General features: G+C 37.1%; 1 pseudogene; it reads right to left on the bottom strand.

Annotated features, from left to right (window-relative positions):
• Window positions 1-14,758: 14,758 nt before the first annotated feature.
• LOC113053930 (toll-like receptor 8) lies at window positions 14,759-17,862 on the bottom strand (annotated as a pseudogene).
• Window positions 17,863-18,252: the final 390 nt, after the last annotated feature.

Raw genomic sequence — 18,252 nt, 5'->3', positions numbered from 1 at the left:
TCGACAATAAATATTATTGGTGTATTTTCCAACATTTTTCTCGGTGTAAAATATTACACCTCAAACCTGCAGAGGACTTTTTTTTGGGCTGTCAGGGTGGGCGATGGGGGGCTGTTGGATTTCATGTACGATGCAACATTTGATTAAACAATTTTCATTAATGATTTCGTGCGTAAATGTGCTTTTGTTTGTACTTTTGCTAATAAAGATAGTTTTCATAACTTTGAGAGACAAACTGATGTTCATTTTCCTAAAGTTGCAGTCTTGACATGCTTGAAGCGGTAGTTTTCAAATAGTTTGATATCTTTTGCAGAAACTGTTGAAGCAAAGGGACTAAAATAATACCCCCTTAAGGTAAGAGAGCATTTTAGCTACAAAACCTTTTTTCCTTTTTTTTTCCTTTTTCTTTTTTAAATCATCGTAATATTAATTAGCTAGTCTATTCTTCAATGTGGCTTGAATAAGAATTTCGTTATATACAGTCAATTAATTCACAGTTTAACACGCAAAGTTTATCATTAGATATAGGCCTAAGCTATAGGTTTATTATTAAGATTTTATGAACGGATTAAAACTTATGTAGCCTAATATTAAGTAGAAGAACTCAATACTGTGAACTTTATAGATGTACATAAGCCATTTTTAGACGAAACATTGTTTTGCTTTCAGCAAGGTCATGAAATGGGTTATAGTCTATAAATTAATAAAATATAAAACACGTTCGTGGGAAAGTTTCATTTGAATCGAGTCAGATTAATATATATAATATAATAAAAATAATATATATATATTCGCAGTGTCATATCTTGTAAGCCATAAATAAATAAAACGCCACTTTTTAGGTAACTCGAATATCTGCACGAGTTTTAAATCAATCTTATGAAAAATATGGATCGTTTGTTCATCAAACGGCTTGTTCATCTTTCATATTCCAGATACAGGCAGCAAAGAAATTCGTTTTTATTTATGATGGTACATCAATATATAATGTTTTATATATAATGCATAATACTTCTGTACTGATATATTTGCAATGGCTTGATAAAAGGCTACAAGTAAAACAAACTTTTTTTCTGACAAACTGACTTTTTTCATCAAGCGTGTTCTTTCAAATGGAAGTTTCCAGTAGAGAAAAGTAAAGACTAAGTGTCTTTTCTTTAAAATAAATAAATAAATAAATAATAAAAATAGCCCACATTAACACTAAAACTGATTATGTTGTATAGCCCCAAACTTACGTTTATACACGAAATATAGTTTGTAATAATTCATCGTCACTTAATATGGAGTTAATAAGGATTCATTTATAATTCATAGATTTAATTTAAATCGATTTTTGACTTCTGACCTTTGTGACGGTTCTAATTATTATGCAGGGCCGTCATTCTAATTATAAAGAGAATAGAAATACGCATGCGCGAAACGAAACGGGCCTTTCAGATTTTTTAGTCAGTCTACTGAAAATGACCAGCAGGCAGCACAAATATTTGTATTTTCATATGAGTTTCTCTAATTCAGGCGACAAAATAACAAATTAAATCATGTGGATTTACTGAACGTAATTTAAGAACAAAATTGTCCTTTAGAAGTGAGGTAAACCTAAATAAACCTTTTTTTAGGAGACATCTGGTTTTCGAACATTTCTAGAAAATAAATAAATTAGGCAGTCTGTAAGTCAATAAGCTTTATATAAAAACAACAGAAGTCTATGGCATCCCCCCAAGTTATAAATCTAGAAAACGTGCCCGGTTCTGCTTGGTTTTCTGTGTGGAGTCTGACAGCAAGAGTCTCTAATGAACTCCATGACCCCACACTACTCTCATCATGTGTGGATCTCCTCCTGAGCTGAGGTCTATCATGAACTCATGGCATCTCAGACGAATTGCTGACACCGTGCCTGGGTTATCCATGACCCCGGCGGTGCCTGGGGACCCGTGGGGAGAACTGGAGCTCAGAATAAAGCACAGACTCGTCCACAGGGGGATTCCTGATGGCCACCAGGAGGGTCTGTGTTGGACGTTAGTATCATAGGATACGTGCTCGGATCAAGGGTACAGCTCTTAGAGGAAACTCTGTCTAGCAGCTAGTGTTGAAATGCAAACATAGACATTGTGAAGAAAATATTGCTAAGAAAGCTATTGTTTATAACTGCAAATGTGATATCTTGCAAACAAGGATGAAAAAGTAAATGAAAGAACAGATTTGAGCGTGTATATATCGTCAGCCCCACTGAAGACTACTGTCATTCGCAGGATTAGTTTTACTGTATTTTCAACCTGTAAAGACACCACATCTGGAGATGTGAGGGCTGTCTAACTGAATCAAGTTAACAGGACGCATCACCTGTAGGATCCTGGATGGAGGTTCATTTGTCTTTGTCTCTCAGACGATCATCAGAGATGGTACCTGCTCTTTTGTTGTTCACCGATGATCAGACATGGTCTGTTCTTCTCCCAGTCAATTACGTCCTGCTGGTGTAATTGCAGAGCACTTTACTGTCTTGCCCATTATCAGCCTTTGTTCCTCTGCATCCACATTTAATGCAGGTTTTATTTGTCCAAGCATTCCATTCAAACATAATCAGTTTTATGAGAAATTGCACATATGAACATGGACAGAACTGATAAAATATAATATAATATAATATAATAGTGCTCTGCAGTTTAAAACTATAATGATAACTGGGTCATTCTTGTTATGCAGCACATTTTAAAGTCATATTCTAAAATGAATATGCTTGTTTAACCAAGTATTTCTATGAAAGCACACAAACTCACAGAATTCTGGAAACAAATACATCGGTAACACTTCCTGATGCTTCTGCTGATTTGCAACCAGAATGATGTCACTTCCTGGAAGATTATATCATAAAGGCTTTCGTTAGTTATGTGATTTTACAAAAGACTAAAAAACCTAAAATCAAAATGATGAAATGATTGTAAAAAATGAAACATGCGTCCCAACTTTAACTCACAGAATTCATTAAAAACATTGCTCACACTTACTGATGTTGGACCACTTTGCCTTCCTGGAGAGATGATGTCATAAAGTTAGTTAACAAAAGACTAAACTTGCTTAAATTCTGGCTAATTAATATCAAGATTTCTATAAATTCCCTTGTCATTTGACATGTAAAATAAAGCTTACGTAATAAAATGCTGTGTTTGTGTATGTAACCATCTGTAAATGATTTATTTGCCAAACGACAATTAATTTTCTTCAAATCTGTGCCAGCTACGGAGGGATTCGGGTGAGCTTTGTATGAACAGCTTTGGCGCCTACGCTCTATTGCTAAAATTCGTCAGTATTGCTCCATGTTCTCATTGGTTTGCTGGCATGCGTGTGATTTCATACAAGAAAAGCTGTCCACGAATTGCTCCAAGTGGAAAAATGCACGGTGGCTGCCAGATCTCAATGACCGAAATTCACATTGTATTTAATGCAAATGTTTTCTCAAGCAAAACCAATTTTAAAAGTCTACAGAAAACAAAAAATCTTTCTATATTTTAGCATACGCTTTTAAAGAAGTCATCACTTGCACTGGCAATACAGTGTATTAACATTACATACTGGTAATAAGTGTTGATAGAGCGCTCTTCTAATCCTCCTAGTGAAGTACACCTGTATTTCACTGTATGCCCACCCTATTGCACAAGAACATCATCCCTAACCCAGTCCAGACGGCCTGAGGATGACATGTGTTCCAGTGGACCGATCAGTCCAACACAAGAACATTCAGAGTGAATTAGCCTCTAGTTAGGGTCTCCCGAACCATGTGTGCTGAATATAGAGTCTTAGTGCAGTGTTTAACTACGCTTCAGGTTCATTTCATCACTTTTGGTCATTGAAATCAATAGTAAAAAGCCGCCAAAAAGCTGCCCTTTTAAAAGATGGTGCAGAGTATAATATTAAGGTAAGTGTGTTGTTGTGGTCATTGCAGGGTTGTCACATCAACCCTCTCAATCTAATGCAGTCTTGTGCACTGTGGGGTCCACACATTTTCTTAAACAACAGCTTGTCGGCAGCCCACTCATTAGTGTCTGAAAGACGCCCACACGTGCACAAATACTCAAACATCAACTCCAGCTGACACCAAAGAGAAGGAGATTTAATTACTGTATGTTTCTCAATCTAAGCTGCAATCTGTCCTCATTATCACTTTATATTCAATACATTAGTATTACATTTCATTTTAACACATGACAGATACACGTTCAAACAGACCATTTTAACAACTTTTTTTTGACGTTCATTAATTCCAAAAAACAAAGATAATGAAGATCTCTTCAAACTTTTGTAATGGATTCACATTCACCTTTTCTGCTTCTCAGCACAGACACGTATTAATCCACTTTCAGCTTCTTTTGAAGTCGAATCTCTTTCTAATTAAGGAAGCACTGGCCTTCAGAGGACCTCATTCTGAAGACATGTGGTATCTTGACTGAGAAATACGTCTCAATTTAATTCTCAGTCCCTCAGAAATCAGATGGATGCAGTGCAAGCACCACAAAGTGCCAAATTATACCAATGTGAACACATGTTGCAGAATGTCAGAAAATGTGGCTGAAGATCCCTGATTAATGAAATGCATCATCCCAACAGTGTATATGACTTAGATTTGAACAAACCACTGAGAAAAATGTGCTGCTTTAGAAAGTAAACATTATATAATACACCAAATGTCCAGTACACGACCTGGGTTTTGAGTTGAGCTATAAATAATGATTTTGAAAAGTTGTAGATTATTTAAAAATTTACCTTGAATTCATTACAAACCATAGTGTCAAAAATATATTTCCCCCCCCAAACTAAATAAATATCTTTGGAGTACTATTTGCAAGTAAATACTATTTTAATCTTTCCACTTCAAAATTTCACATTTAATTCAATGTGTTATTTGCTGTTCGTTTGTATATAGGTGAAATTTAGTAGCAATTTTTGAAAATATTCAATGTACTCTTTTAAAAGTTATTATTTACAGTGTATAGTTCAACTCAAAAACCTATCTTGTACTGGATATTTGGATGGTATTGCTAAATGTTTACTTCAATACTGTTGCAGTATTATGCAATATATTATATATGGTTATATGCATATGAAATGTCTAAAACACCATATGTTTAGTTCTTTAAAACACCAGAACGTGATAATTTACTAAAGACATATGCATCTCATATATCAGTTAACCTAAAAATTGTGCTTTTTATGGAAAATGTAAATGAGACTAAATTAAGTCAAACACAGAGGTTGGATCAATCAAACTCCATCTGAGTTTTTCAGAGCTCCAAATTTTTAACAGTTGACCAATCCAGATTTTTTTTTTTTTTTTTGGTGGAATATTAAGATTCCTCAAATGCAAATGTCCCTGTGCTGTAAAGCTAATTCTTCCACGGAGTGTGAACATTATGCAGTCTGCTCTCTGAATGAACCTGCGCTGTCTGTTCAGCCTCCAGGCTCTCTGAAATGGATTCTGTACGTCTGAAGCAGTCGCACCTCACGCTTGTCCTTGGAATGAAAAAAAAAAAGTGGACGATTTTTCCCTTTAAACCCAAAGAAAGGTTATTATCAGAGATTTTTGCTATCAGCAAAGACACCTACAGGCCAATCCGCCTCATTTCCCGCTTGCCTTTTTTGAAGCATCAGAAATGAAATATAATGTGATTTGATACGCATTCTGTGCCATCTGTCTGACAGGTATGGCACTGATATAATTCCCAGAGGAAGACTATATATACGTTTTATGCAAAGTCAACATTATTTACAATCTTAATACACATTCTTGGGCTTATTGTGAACGATTCATCGGTGCACGTTGAAAATAAATGATGGGAAGGCATTAAAGAGATCTTAACTGTGATTGTATTTGAAGGAGCCAAATGAACAGCGGTTTGTCTCTCTGTGCTGGATGGGAGCTGTCAGAGCTGAACTCCGTGTACCAGTGTCTGTGGGAGAAGCAGCAGTTTTCATCACACTGAGCTGAGCGGCCCAGCCAGGTCCACAGATCACTGCCAGGGGGAAACTTTGCCCCGGGACGATGCAAATGAAAGGCCTCCAACAGATCACACACAAAGGAGATAATAAAGTCATGAGGTGCCACTGTGTGTGTGTGTGTGTGTGTGTGTGTCCAAATAAAGAATTTGCAACACAAAATACAGTACTTTTTATTCCCGAAAGCACATTTAAATGAATTCAAGGTGAGTTTAGGAATATTTATGTTTTTTTTTTATTGAAATAAGTTAGCTTTTACTAATTTGATGGGGAGTACAATGCACATTACTGATAAAAAGTCTGGAATAATTAAGATTTCTTAATGTTTTGGAACGAAGAAAAAAGTTGCATATATTTCTGAAGAATCATGCGACACTGAAGACTGGAGGAATTATTCAGAAAATTCAGCATTGCATCACAAAAATAAATTACATTTCAGTACATATTTAAATAGTAAACAGCTATTTGAAATTGTAATAATATTTCACAATATAATCATTTTTACTGCATTTTTTTTAATCAAATAAATGCAGCCTTGGTGAGCATTAGACACTTCTTTTGGAAACATTAAAGGTTGCAATCGTAATTATTCCATACTTTTCACCAATTCTTATTAAATTAAATAATGATTTATTTGCTAAGACAAGCAAAACTATTATCAATACTTATTTAAGATTAGTGATTTGAACATACCTTTAACATTTAAGGCCTGTTCACATCAAAATAAAAAAAAGAGACAAAGACATGCACAATAATGTCCTGTGTATTATTAATGTGTGATGCAGTTTTATCAGTGTTTTTATTGTTTATCAGCTGGAAAAAAATCCTTCTGTAAGTTATTCCAGTGATATTGTTCCTTTCATTTGTTGCGGTGTGGACTTCCATATTCTCAAATAATGAACTATTATTAACTAAGCTTCGTACATTAATTTGCCAAATTGTGTGATTTATTAAGAAGTGTGCAGTAAAAGTTCAGAACAACAACCATCTATAACACCCTAAAAACCAACTCTAAATCACCCCAGAAACCATCTGTAATGCCCTAGCAACCACCTGTAAAGCCTAGCAACCACCTGAGGCACCCAAACAAAGCACTCATAACAACATCTTAGCAAAGAAAGAGAAAACAGTATAAAAAATTCAAGCACACTGCAACATGGTGGCAGATTTTGCATATGTAAGAACCACTCACGTTTTCTTCATATTACCATTTGGAATGGCAAAATATTAATTGCTTTCAAATGGCTTTCCTAAACTCACTTAAGAGCAATGTTCTGATTGTTCCACAGAGTCACCGTTTTTACACTTTTCACTGGAACCAACCTTAAAAACATTTTGTGTGCGCAACAAAAAGTGGGGACAAGACTACTTTAGAAAGTGAAATGAAATCATCATATATCACCATTCATGCACACATTCCATCATCATCTGAATGCATATTCTAGCAGGTTCACATACACACACACACACATGCGCCTTTAAAATAATGTCCTGAAGGACCACCTGTTGTCCATTATTGTGAAATATTTCTGAGGCATGAATCATAAGGGTGAGTAATTAATCACTGGCTGTCAGAACGGAGCGCAGGGGTCTCGTGGGAGGGTGAAGAGTCACATATGGGCAGATGGAGGTCAGAGTCACACCACGCACTCCATCGACAGGTTCACATGAGAGAGAGAGAGACAGAAAGCCAGCAAGTGTGAAGACAAAAGTAAAAACAGATGAGATGAGGGGAGGTGATAAATATAGCAAAATAACAACTACTTTTCATTTATATATATGTATGTATGTATGCATGTATATATGTGCATGTGTGTGTGTGTGTGTGTGTATATAAATATCCATCCATCCATTTATCTATCTGCATTAGTGCAGTTCACTTATCTGAATCTGAAATGGTTGGTTTATGGTTTGAGGTTTTGAAAAGCCTCAAATTAACCTAAAATGTTTTACATAGATATTGAAATTAAAAAGGGAAAAATCAGCCTCAAAATAACCATTAGAGAATGTTCTGCATAAATATACATACGTCAATAGTCTCATGGTTAGTGCGTTGACATATAGCACAAGTGTGCTCACAGCGACCCGAGTTTGAATCCTGCCTTGAGGTCCGCTCCCCTTTCTCCACCCAAATACTTTCCTGTCATCTCTCCACTGTACTCTCAAAATAAAAGGCACAACAATCCCCTAAATAAAACTTAGAAGAAAAGAAAGCATTCTGCAAAACAAAACAAAAACAGAAAGTTCCTGGAACATTAAGTACCCGATAAAAAGGGAAACAATATGCTAACGTTTGATAGCATTCCTCAGATATTCTGGTCATGGGAAAATGTGAGAAGCAATGTTTGAAATCTAACTTCTGTTTGCAGATTTTGGTTTTGTCACAAATCTGAGCAGTTTGAGGCATTGAGATCTCCTCTGAAAAATTCAGCAAAAAACAAAACATGAAACAACGGCGTGTTATTGTTCCAGTCCTAGTATCTGATTTAGATAAATCAGCTGAATTGCACCTTTAAAGGTTTTGTCTAATTGAAGTCGTCATAGAGCCTGAAGCCAGCTTCCCTGCACTGTTGCCCTCAGTCTCTCTCCACTCAAACACTAGTGGATCTCAGTCAGAGATAATTACCAGAGGCTGCAGGCTACAGCGCGTCCCATTTTGATCTGTAGCACAAAAGATCTGAAGCCACTGTTATGTGCTCTTTCTCACTACCAGAGTATTTGAACTGTGTAGAGCCACTTCAAGCATGTTTATTCTCAACTGCATGTCCCTTTCTGTTTCTGTCCAGCAGAGAAGAAGGATTTTTTTCATTTAGCAAAATAATTATCTATAGTTTAGATATAATATACAATAACTATAGACAATCTATAGTAAAGTGCTTTTTTCTATAGTTTTCCATGAACTTTCATCGTGTTTATTAATACAAACCCGACAGTACATTTAACTCAGGAAGGTACTTTTAAAAATAAAGGTTCTTTATTGGCATTGATAGTTCAGCAAATAACCTTTATTCCAATGCACAAAAGTTTCTTTATAGTGGAAAAAGTTTTTTCAGAATTGTAAAATGTTCACACTAAAAAAATTAGGGTTCTTTTAAGAATTGATCACTGAAATGTTCCTTTGGGGAACCCAAAATGACTCTATTCTGTAATATTCTACCCAATTAAGAACTATCAAAAAAAAAGAGTTAAAATAAAACAGGTTTGAATATGTTAAATGGTTCACTCATAATGCATTTCATATCATAAAGATATAATGATTTGCCCCAGAATGCGACAGCATTTTATATGTCTGAACCTCTGAATGACCCACTTAAAGTGGCACTGATGCCATTAATACTTTCTCGGGTCATGGCACCTTAGGATATTCAAAACACTCAAAGAGAAAGAAAGAGAGCAAGAAAAAGAGAGAAATCGCGTGTCTCTCAGGAATGCCCTTTATATTAAATCTATAATAGAGTCGACTGCCATTGGCTATATCTAAAACCCGCTCATTTTCCTGCGAACCTCAATATCCATGGGAAAACATTTTTCTCCCAATAGAGAAACCCAGCTTTAAATAGATAAAAGAATCTAAAGTTTTAGTTTAAATCAATTCACAGTTTAGCATGGTAAAATGTTATAATTGATTAAATCACAAATCGGCTCAAATAGCAAATGATGCATTCTATTTATCAAATCAATTCAACTTTATTTGCACAGCGCTTTATACAATACTGATATACTGTATTCTTTTAGTATGAAATACTATTTTAATTAATATTTTGAATATGTTTTTATTTATATATTTTCCATTTTTATTTTGCTATGCATTTTAATAGTTAAGTTGATACTTAAGTTAACATGTAAACAAACATTTTTACATGTCACATCACAGCAACAACTAGAAACTAGAATGACATAATAAACAATAATGACACAAAATAGGGCAAAATTAGCTGTGAAGGCACAATAAATTAGTCATGCACTGGGGTTTCTGTGTTGTATACTGATTTCATTGGCCCGTTGATGTACAAATGAACTGAAACAGAGCCTCCACGCTCCTGCTCTGCCTTTCCAGTCACGTCTCAGCGTGGCATCTGGAGCGTTGTGGCAGGGTCAGTGTCAGCGAAACGGCTCGAAACTCAACGCAAGCAATCAGTTTACCAGAGAGATGCTGACTCGGTGATGAGAAGAGAGGTGGCGCATCAAACTACGGCTAATTAGCCACTAGCATGTTCTCTTTATTAATGCAGCATTCAAGAAAAAAGGACCACACACACTCATGTTCACACTACAGTGGGGATCACGCTCATTCAAGTCTCATTGGGCCCCAAAACTCCACAGCACCAGCAGAAGGAGTCTTGGCAACTTACGAACAATGGTAATGAATAGAGAGTGAACATTTTGTTTGTGCACATATTCTGAATTCGTGACGAAGGAGTTGACAAACAACAACCATCATGCTTGTGGCTGTATGTCAGGTGCAGTATTCACTCAGGGGTGGACTGTCAGCGAAAGGCCCCTTCTCAAAACATAGAAGCTGTGCACTGGTTGGCTCCCTGTATCCACTGCTGCGGCCAGTGTGGGTTCCTATGGGGCCGACATCTGTGTACTGACAGCTGGCCCTGAGCTCCAGAGAGTGTGTGACGACGTCTACGATCCCTGGGGCTCGGTACTGTACAGCTGCAAATGCAAACAATACACACACCAGACCACAGAGCTCTATGAAATAGCAGGTATTTTATAGGAAAAAAAACTCTTTATGTTCATATATCCATTTATGTATTTATTATCTAAGAAGCTTTTGTTGTAAAGTTGTACAATATTAGTTAAAACAGTTACAATGAATAAAATAGTCATTTTTTATGATTAAAATAATATGTTTTATAAAAAGGAAAATGTTTAAATAAACATTGTAATATATATAAAATATAAATAATGTCCAAAGATTTTTTAGTTTTTAAATTTTATACATAAAAGACATATAAAACCTATTATTTTAAGATCTCAAAAGATCTGATTATGATTGATGTTTTAAAATAGCGATGATGTCATCATGTGATGGTTGACATACGTGGTTTGCCTTCTACATATTTATAATACATAAATAGCAAAAAAAGTCACACAGATAAAAAAAAAAACATTATAGTTACATAAATACAAATAATGTCAGAAGGTTTTTTAGTATTTACAATTTTACACACAGAAATATAAAACTTCAGTAAAAACTCACCACAGTGAGATGAGGTAAAATTGGGGAAGTCGTGGCCTAATGGTTAGAGAGTCGGACTTGCAATCAAAGGGCTGTGAGTTCGAGTCTTGGGTTGGCAGGAAGTGTGGGTGCATGTACAGCGCTCTCTCCACCTTCAATACCACGACTGAGGTGTCCTTGAACAAGGCACTGAACCCCCAACTGCACAGCACACCCCCAAGTACACAGCGTGTGTTCACTGCTCTGTGTGTGTGCACTTTGGGTGGGTTAAAAGCAACGCATGAATTCTGAGTATGGGTCACCATACTTGGCTGTATGTCATGTCACTTTTTTAAGCACTTAAGTAATGTTCGAAATAGAATGAAAGCATACTGCATACTGTTAAAGTCCCTAGGGTATCCCTTTGTTTTTGATACTGTTTAGTATTGGTTCATTAATAGTATGCAGTATACATTTTACAATACGTTTTAAACATTAGTATGCTATATTGCTTTGTTACATATTTCATACTGGTAAATAGAACGAGTTGACCTAGTATGGTAGCATGCTATTGAAAACATTGAAAACAAGTCATTTTTAATCAATGTGTCTAGATATACTGTATATCAGATACATTTAATTAACATTTAAATTTACAAATTGAATGTGGTTTATTCAAATGTGATTTTGATTCAATGCATTACTAGCCACTTCGTATGTAATTGTGAAATTTAATAGCAACTTCTGAGTGAAAATTTTTTCCACACCATTTTGTTCACTGTTCACTTTGTTTCCCCTTGCCTTTACAGTTGATCATTTTTTGTAGTAACATTTAAAGCATTATAGGTTTACTTAAAGGGTTAGTTCGCCCAAAAATGAAAATTATGTCATTAATAACTCACCCTTATGCTGTTCCAAACATGTAAGGCCTCCTTTTATCTTCGGAATACATTTTAAGATATTTTAGATTTAGTCCGAGAGCTGTCAGTCCCTCCATTGAAGCTGTGTGTACGGTATACTGTCCATGTCCAGAAAGGTAATAAAATCATCATCAGAGTAGTCCATGTGACATCAGAGGGTCAGTTGGAATTTTTTGAAGCATCGAAAATACATTTTGGTCCAAAAATAGCAAGAACTACGACTTTATTCAGCATTGTCTTCTCTTCCGTGTCTGTGTGAGAGAGAGTTCAAATCAAAGCAGCTGGATTTCCGGTTCGCGAACGAATCATTCAGTTCACCAAATTGAATTGAATCATTTTAAACGGTTCGCGTCTCTAATACGCATTAATCCACAAATGTTAACTTTTTTTAATGTGGCTGACACTCCCTCTGAGTTCAAACAAACCAATATCCCGGAGTAATTCATGTACTCAAACAGTACACTGACTGAACTGCTGTGATGAACACCGAGCCGAGCCAGATAACGAACAATAGACTGACTCGTTCACGAGTGAAGAAGCGGTTGCATCTGTGTTCGGATCACCAGTAGTTCTTTCGGACCGTTCGATTCAATAAACTGGTTGAAGAAAACGGTTCACCAGTTCTTTTGCGCTCGACGTAATGGCGTCATTGCGATGATTGCCCTTGATTCAAGCCTTCGGTTTACCCGCACCCATAACACTAGCACAGAATCAGTTCAGACGCTCTGTGTGTCACGCTGAATCACACATGCGCAGTATCATCAGCTCATCGGTTCACGAATCGGACACGTCTGACAGAAACGGTTCTTCACTCGTGAACGAGTCAGTCTATTGTTCGTTATATGGCTCGGTGTTCATCACAGCAGTTCAATGTACTGTTTGAGTACATGAATAACTCCGGGATATTGGTTTGTTTGAACTCAGAGGAAGTGTCAGCCACATTAAATAAGTTAACAGCTTAAGTCATTTGTGGATTAATGCGTATTAGAGACGTGACGTGACATTCAGCCAAGTATGGTGACCCATACTCAGAATTTGTGCTCTGCATTTAACCCATCCGAAATGCACACACACAGAGCAGTGAACACACACACACACTGTGAGCACACACCCGGAGCAGTGGGCAGCCATTTATGCTGCGGCGCCCAGGGAGCAGTTCGATGCCTTGCTCAAGGGCACCTAAGTCGTGGTATTGAAGGTGGAGAGAGAACTACATGCACTCCCCCCACCCACAATTCCGTCCGGCCCAAGACTAGAACTCACAACCCTTCGATTGGGAGTCCAACCCTCTAACCATTAGGCCACGACTTCCCAAGACGCGAACCGTTTGAAACTATTCAGTTCGATTTGGTGAACTGAATGATTCGTTTGCAAACCGGAAATCCAGCTGTTTTGATTTGAACTCTCTCTCACACAGACACGGAAGAGAAGACAATGCCGAATAAAGTCGTAGTTTTTGCTATTTTTGAACCAAAATGTATTTTCGATGCTTCAGCAAATTCTAACTGACTCTCTGATGTCACATGGACTACTCTGATGATGATTTTATTACCTTTCTGGACATGGACAGTATACCGTACACACAGCTTCAATGGAGGGACTGAGAGCTCTCGAACTAAATCTAAAATATCTTAAACTGTGTTCCGAAGATAAAAGGAGGCCTTACATGTTTGGAACAGCATAAGGGTGAGTTATTAATGACATAATTTTCATTTTTGGGCGAACTAACCCTTTAACGTATTCATGAAATAAATGGTCCATGTGATGCACTTTGGGTCCTAAGTTGTAAACCATATTATTTGTGCTTTGTTTCTCATGGTTGGCCTTCAGTATATGAGTGATATTTTGTAAGTTTAGCTCATCATACTGTACAATATTATTCAGCCAGCACACAGTGTCTTCCCAGGTTCTCGTAATGCTAGAAATGAAACGGGTCCATCAGAAGTTCATCTACTTTATTAACATAAAAAGTGTTAGCAGAAAGTTTTTCTTCAGAATCACTGCACTCGCCATGATCCGCACCTTGTGCCATTGTCACCCTGGATAGAGGCATTCTTTCTCTCACCCTTATTTTATACGCCCACAGTTTTCATTTTGCATTCATTTCATTGCCTGGAGTCATGCATTTTTCATCACTGGTTTCCTGATGAATAAAAGATGAAAAAGGGAGGGACGTAGAGAGCTGGAGTAACTGTATGTTTGTGTATTGTAACTATGTGAGTCCACAAAAGGGAGTGATAAAAATATGTCACCACGCTGTATCACTCTCTGATAGTGATAAAGCACATCAGAGTATGTCCTGTACAATAGTGACTCTGATTGCACTATAACTAAGATTAATTTGAGAAGTTGTTGATAAAATTAGTTCAAGAGGGAAGTGACTGCATTGGTAGGGTACTCTTTCCAGACAGAATGGTGAAAAACTCATTTGACTTTGGTTTCATTGGATAAAAACTAACTTGGGAATGAGTGTTACATTAGTGTACAATACAATGCCCCCATGTAGATAAAAATAGTGATATGTTTTATATTGTTAATGTTGTTCTAGAGCGTTAGCCTGTATAGATTTTTGACCAACTCTTTACTTTAGTAATGTATCAATTTTTAACAATACATTTACAAATCTAAATAAATGTAAAAAGTTCCTCAACATTGTAATCACAAACAGTTCAGGGGAAAAAAGAGCTTCCAAGAAAGCTTCAACCATGTATTTCAACCAAAATTACTCATTTTGTACCAGTTCATCATCCACTGAAGTCATTTGTAAACATTGCGTTTCTCAGACTGTGCCAGAAAAAGCCTTCTGCCGCTGGGTTTCTGGGCCACTCCAGCACACTGTGTCAAACAGACAGCGCCGCAAGTTTAGGATTCTCGACTGTCGAAGAACCGGTTCTAGCATGACCAACAACATCACATGCACACCCTCTTTCAGCAGCCTTTGTCGTGCCAGAAAAGCTGCCATATTGAAGATCCCACTGTGACCAAATCCCTCCGTCAGCACAACTATCATCTTTCTACTTTGGTTTACAGTCTGGTTCAGGTTATCCATGATCGGTATACTAGGAGTCCAATCTCTTTCGGCCAGGCTGAGTGGACGAACTTGTCTTCCTCCAGATTCCAGCTCAAAATACAAGTGGTTCAGTACCCATTCTGACACCGTAAGAGTCCTTTGTATCATACCTTACATAGGTTTATAAATGTACAACATGTCCCAGTAGAACACATGTATCATGACGGTTGTAGACATCATGACAGTGAAGATGGATGAAGTGAGAACACAAAGGATTTGAGCAATTCCGTTGTTGATGCAGGCATTTTTAAAGTCCAGACTGTTCATTGGATGACCCCTTTTGGATTCCAATGAAGTCAAAGGGAATGAAGTCCAGAAGGTCACAGGTGCAGTGGATAGGGTTTCTCTGCAGGTTTAGCATGCTCAGGTAGTGATCGCTACCGGTCTGAAAGGATGCATCGCTGATGTGCTGCGAGCGCTTGAAAGCATGACTGAGGATCATCGGTTTTTTACATCATTGAGAAAGCTGTGATGCAATCTGAAGATGAGATTATGGCTCAAGTCTAAGACCTTCAACGAACCTGTATATTTTGATAGTTTTCATCAGTTTGTTCTTACTTAGATCCAGAGCCTCTAACTGGGGTAAATATATGAGCTGTTCCCACTCAAAATCTGCAAGCGTGTTCCTGCTCACGCTAAGATATTTTATTGTCTTTGGAAAAAAGCTGAATATATTATCTGGTATTTCATTAAGCTTTTTAAGTGATATATCAATGTGAGTTGGGTTCAAGAGAGACTTAAAAAGACCTTTGAATCCACCGTCCTTCTTTTACATTAAATCCAGTCGATTTGCCTGAAACTGCAGTTCCTTCAGTGAGTCACTCTTCAGATTCTTGTTGGTTAGCGAATTAATCTCATTCCAACTGAGATTGGGCACTTTGAGGAACTGGAGGTTTTTTAAATAGTTTTGAAAGAAGTATAAAGTCAAGCTACCCTAATTCACATAGTGCTTCATACAATACAGATTGTGTCAAAGCAGCACAATGTTAAACAGGAGAAACGTGTGCTGATAATGCAAGAAGACAGTAGAAACCAGTCAAAGTCAAATGTTATCTTTATCTTTAGGTTCACCAAGGCTGCATTTATTTGATGGAGAAATACAACAAAAAACAGTATTTTGATATTTTAAATGTATTTATTTCTGTGATGCAATGCAATGCAATTTAAAGTTTTCAGTGTCACAGGAACCTTCAGAAATCATTCTAGTATGCTGATTTGCAGCTCAAAAACATTTATAATTATTATCAATATGTAGTTTCCTGCTTAATATTGTATGGAAGATCAAAAGATCCAAAAATTCCAACTGACCCTCTGATGTCACATGGACATTATAAATGTCTTTACTGTCACTTTTGATTAATTTATTGTGCCTTATTGAAAAAAAGGCGTTTAATTAAAACAAACTGACTGATCCCAAACTTTGAACGGTTGGGTAGTTGTATTACAGATCAGAAAGTGTGCTTACCAGAGCAATCCGTAGAGAAAGGCATGGTTAAGCAATATGTGTCTGCTCATAGGGATTTTTTTTTAACTCCCTGTTGTTTCACATTTCAAGCTACAGAATGCTTCCTTATTTCCCTTCAAATGAAACAAAATTGATGCATGACTTTAATCTGTTTGCCGTAATGGGATAGTTCACCTAAAAAATGGAAAATCTACTGACCTTCATCATTTACATTATTGTTTTGGACCCCACTGACTTTCATGGTATAGGCAAAAACAATGAGACATCTTTCATATCTTCCATGGATGAAAAAAAGTCACACTCTTTTTCACACATTTTTTACTTATGGCTGTTTTTTGAATAGAGACAGGCACTTTTCTTTAGTCTTTAGTAAGATGGTGAAGCTTCATCATTGTGTTATTTATGTTGCAGAAAATGATTACAAAGGAAACATAGGCAGTCATATTGTGCAACTGAACCAAACCAAAATATCAAAAAACCTAAAGAATAGTAAACACTCAACTCAGTAGCAATTCTTTCTCAACCTTCGAATCCTACTTGATCCAATACATCAGATCTACCATCTTCAACTGAAACAGTAACATTGTGAGCATTGCCGGCAGATCTAAACAATAACCTGATCTGCAAACCCTCCTGTTTGCACAGCTCTCCAGCAATGGCTAAGATCCCCGCTAATCAGCTCTACAGACATCAGGAGTACACAAGGCCAGACTGGCACTCATCGCGTGTAGAGTCGAGAGTGCATTAGTATGCCGTGGAGAAACACTGCGAGTGTGAGTGGACACTTCAGCAATTAGATGCATAGCACTGTGTGTGAACCCGCAGAGGTGCCAGTGCTCATATTCTGCTCAGCACCTGGGGGCAGCTTTCATGCATTGCTTTCCAACCACTGCTACGTGTTCCACATACAGATCGGCCCATTATTAATTTTAAATGTGTTGTATCCATTCCACAGTCTTTGGTATTTCTGATCAGTAGGGATGAGGCATGGAGATGAACAAGGGACGGTTCATTATCTAGGCGTGTTTTACTCTGTAATTTGTTGTTTGACTTGTTTCAGCATCGTGCATTTTGTCAGTGCTGGTGTTTAGCTGTTATTTTTATGTGTGGTGGAGATGAAAGTGTTTGGACCTTGTTTTCTAGAAACTCTTTCTGATTGCACAAGACTGTGTAAGAGAAGCACTCATGCCTGGCCGGAGACACACACAAACCTCATGAGATATGCTGCTGCTACTACTTCCTTCGACATGTGAGCAAATCCTTACACTTAAGGAGGCACAGTAAATACAATCTTGACAGTGATTTCCTGGTCGCATACTGCACTTTTCACCTTTTCCACCCTTCGTGATCCTGTGGGGTGTCTGAGCCTGAGGGGGTGTTGAATTCTGCCCGGGGTGTAATGTGACGAGCTTCAAGCTCTTGAGGAATAATGGTCTGCAATACAACAGTACTGGTGCTTTGATTAGAACTTTGTTTTTGTGTTGTGTGTGACTGACTTGGTTTCCAGATAGCATGATGAATAAAAGTGATGACCGGTGCTGACTATTATCATTTATGGTATGGATGGAAGAATCTCCAAAAATGTCTGGGTCATATTTCGACCTAAAATCAAAAGGGAAAAGTAAATTATCTTTTACAT

The sequence above is a fragment of the Carassius auratus genome, chromosome 35 (genome assembly GCF_003368295.1).
Source record: "Carassius auratus strain Wakin chromosome 35, ASM336829v1, whole genome shotgun sequence".
Taxonomy (NCBI): Eukaryota; Metazoa; Chordata; class Actinopteri; order Cypriniformes; family Cyprinidae; genus Carassius; species Carassius auratus.
Note: the sequence above shows the minus strand (reverse complement) of the source record. Positions and strands in the feature narration are given on the sequence as shown.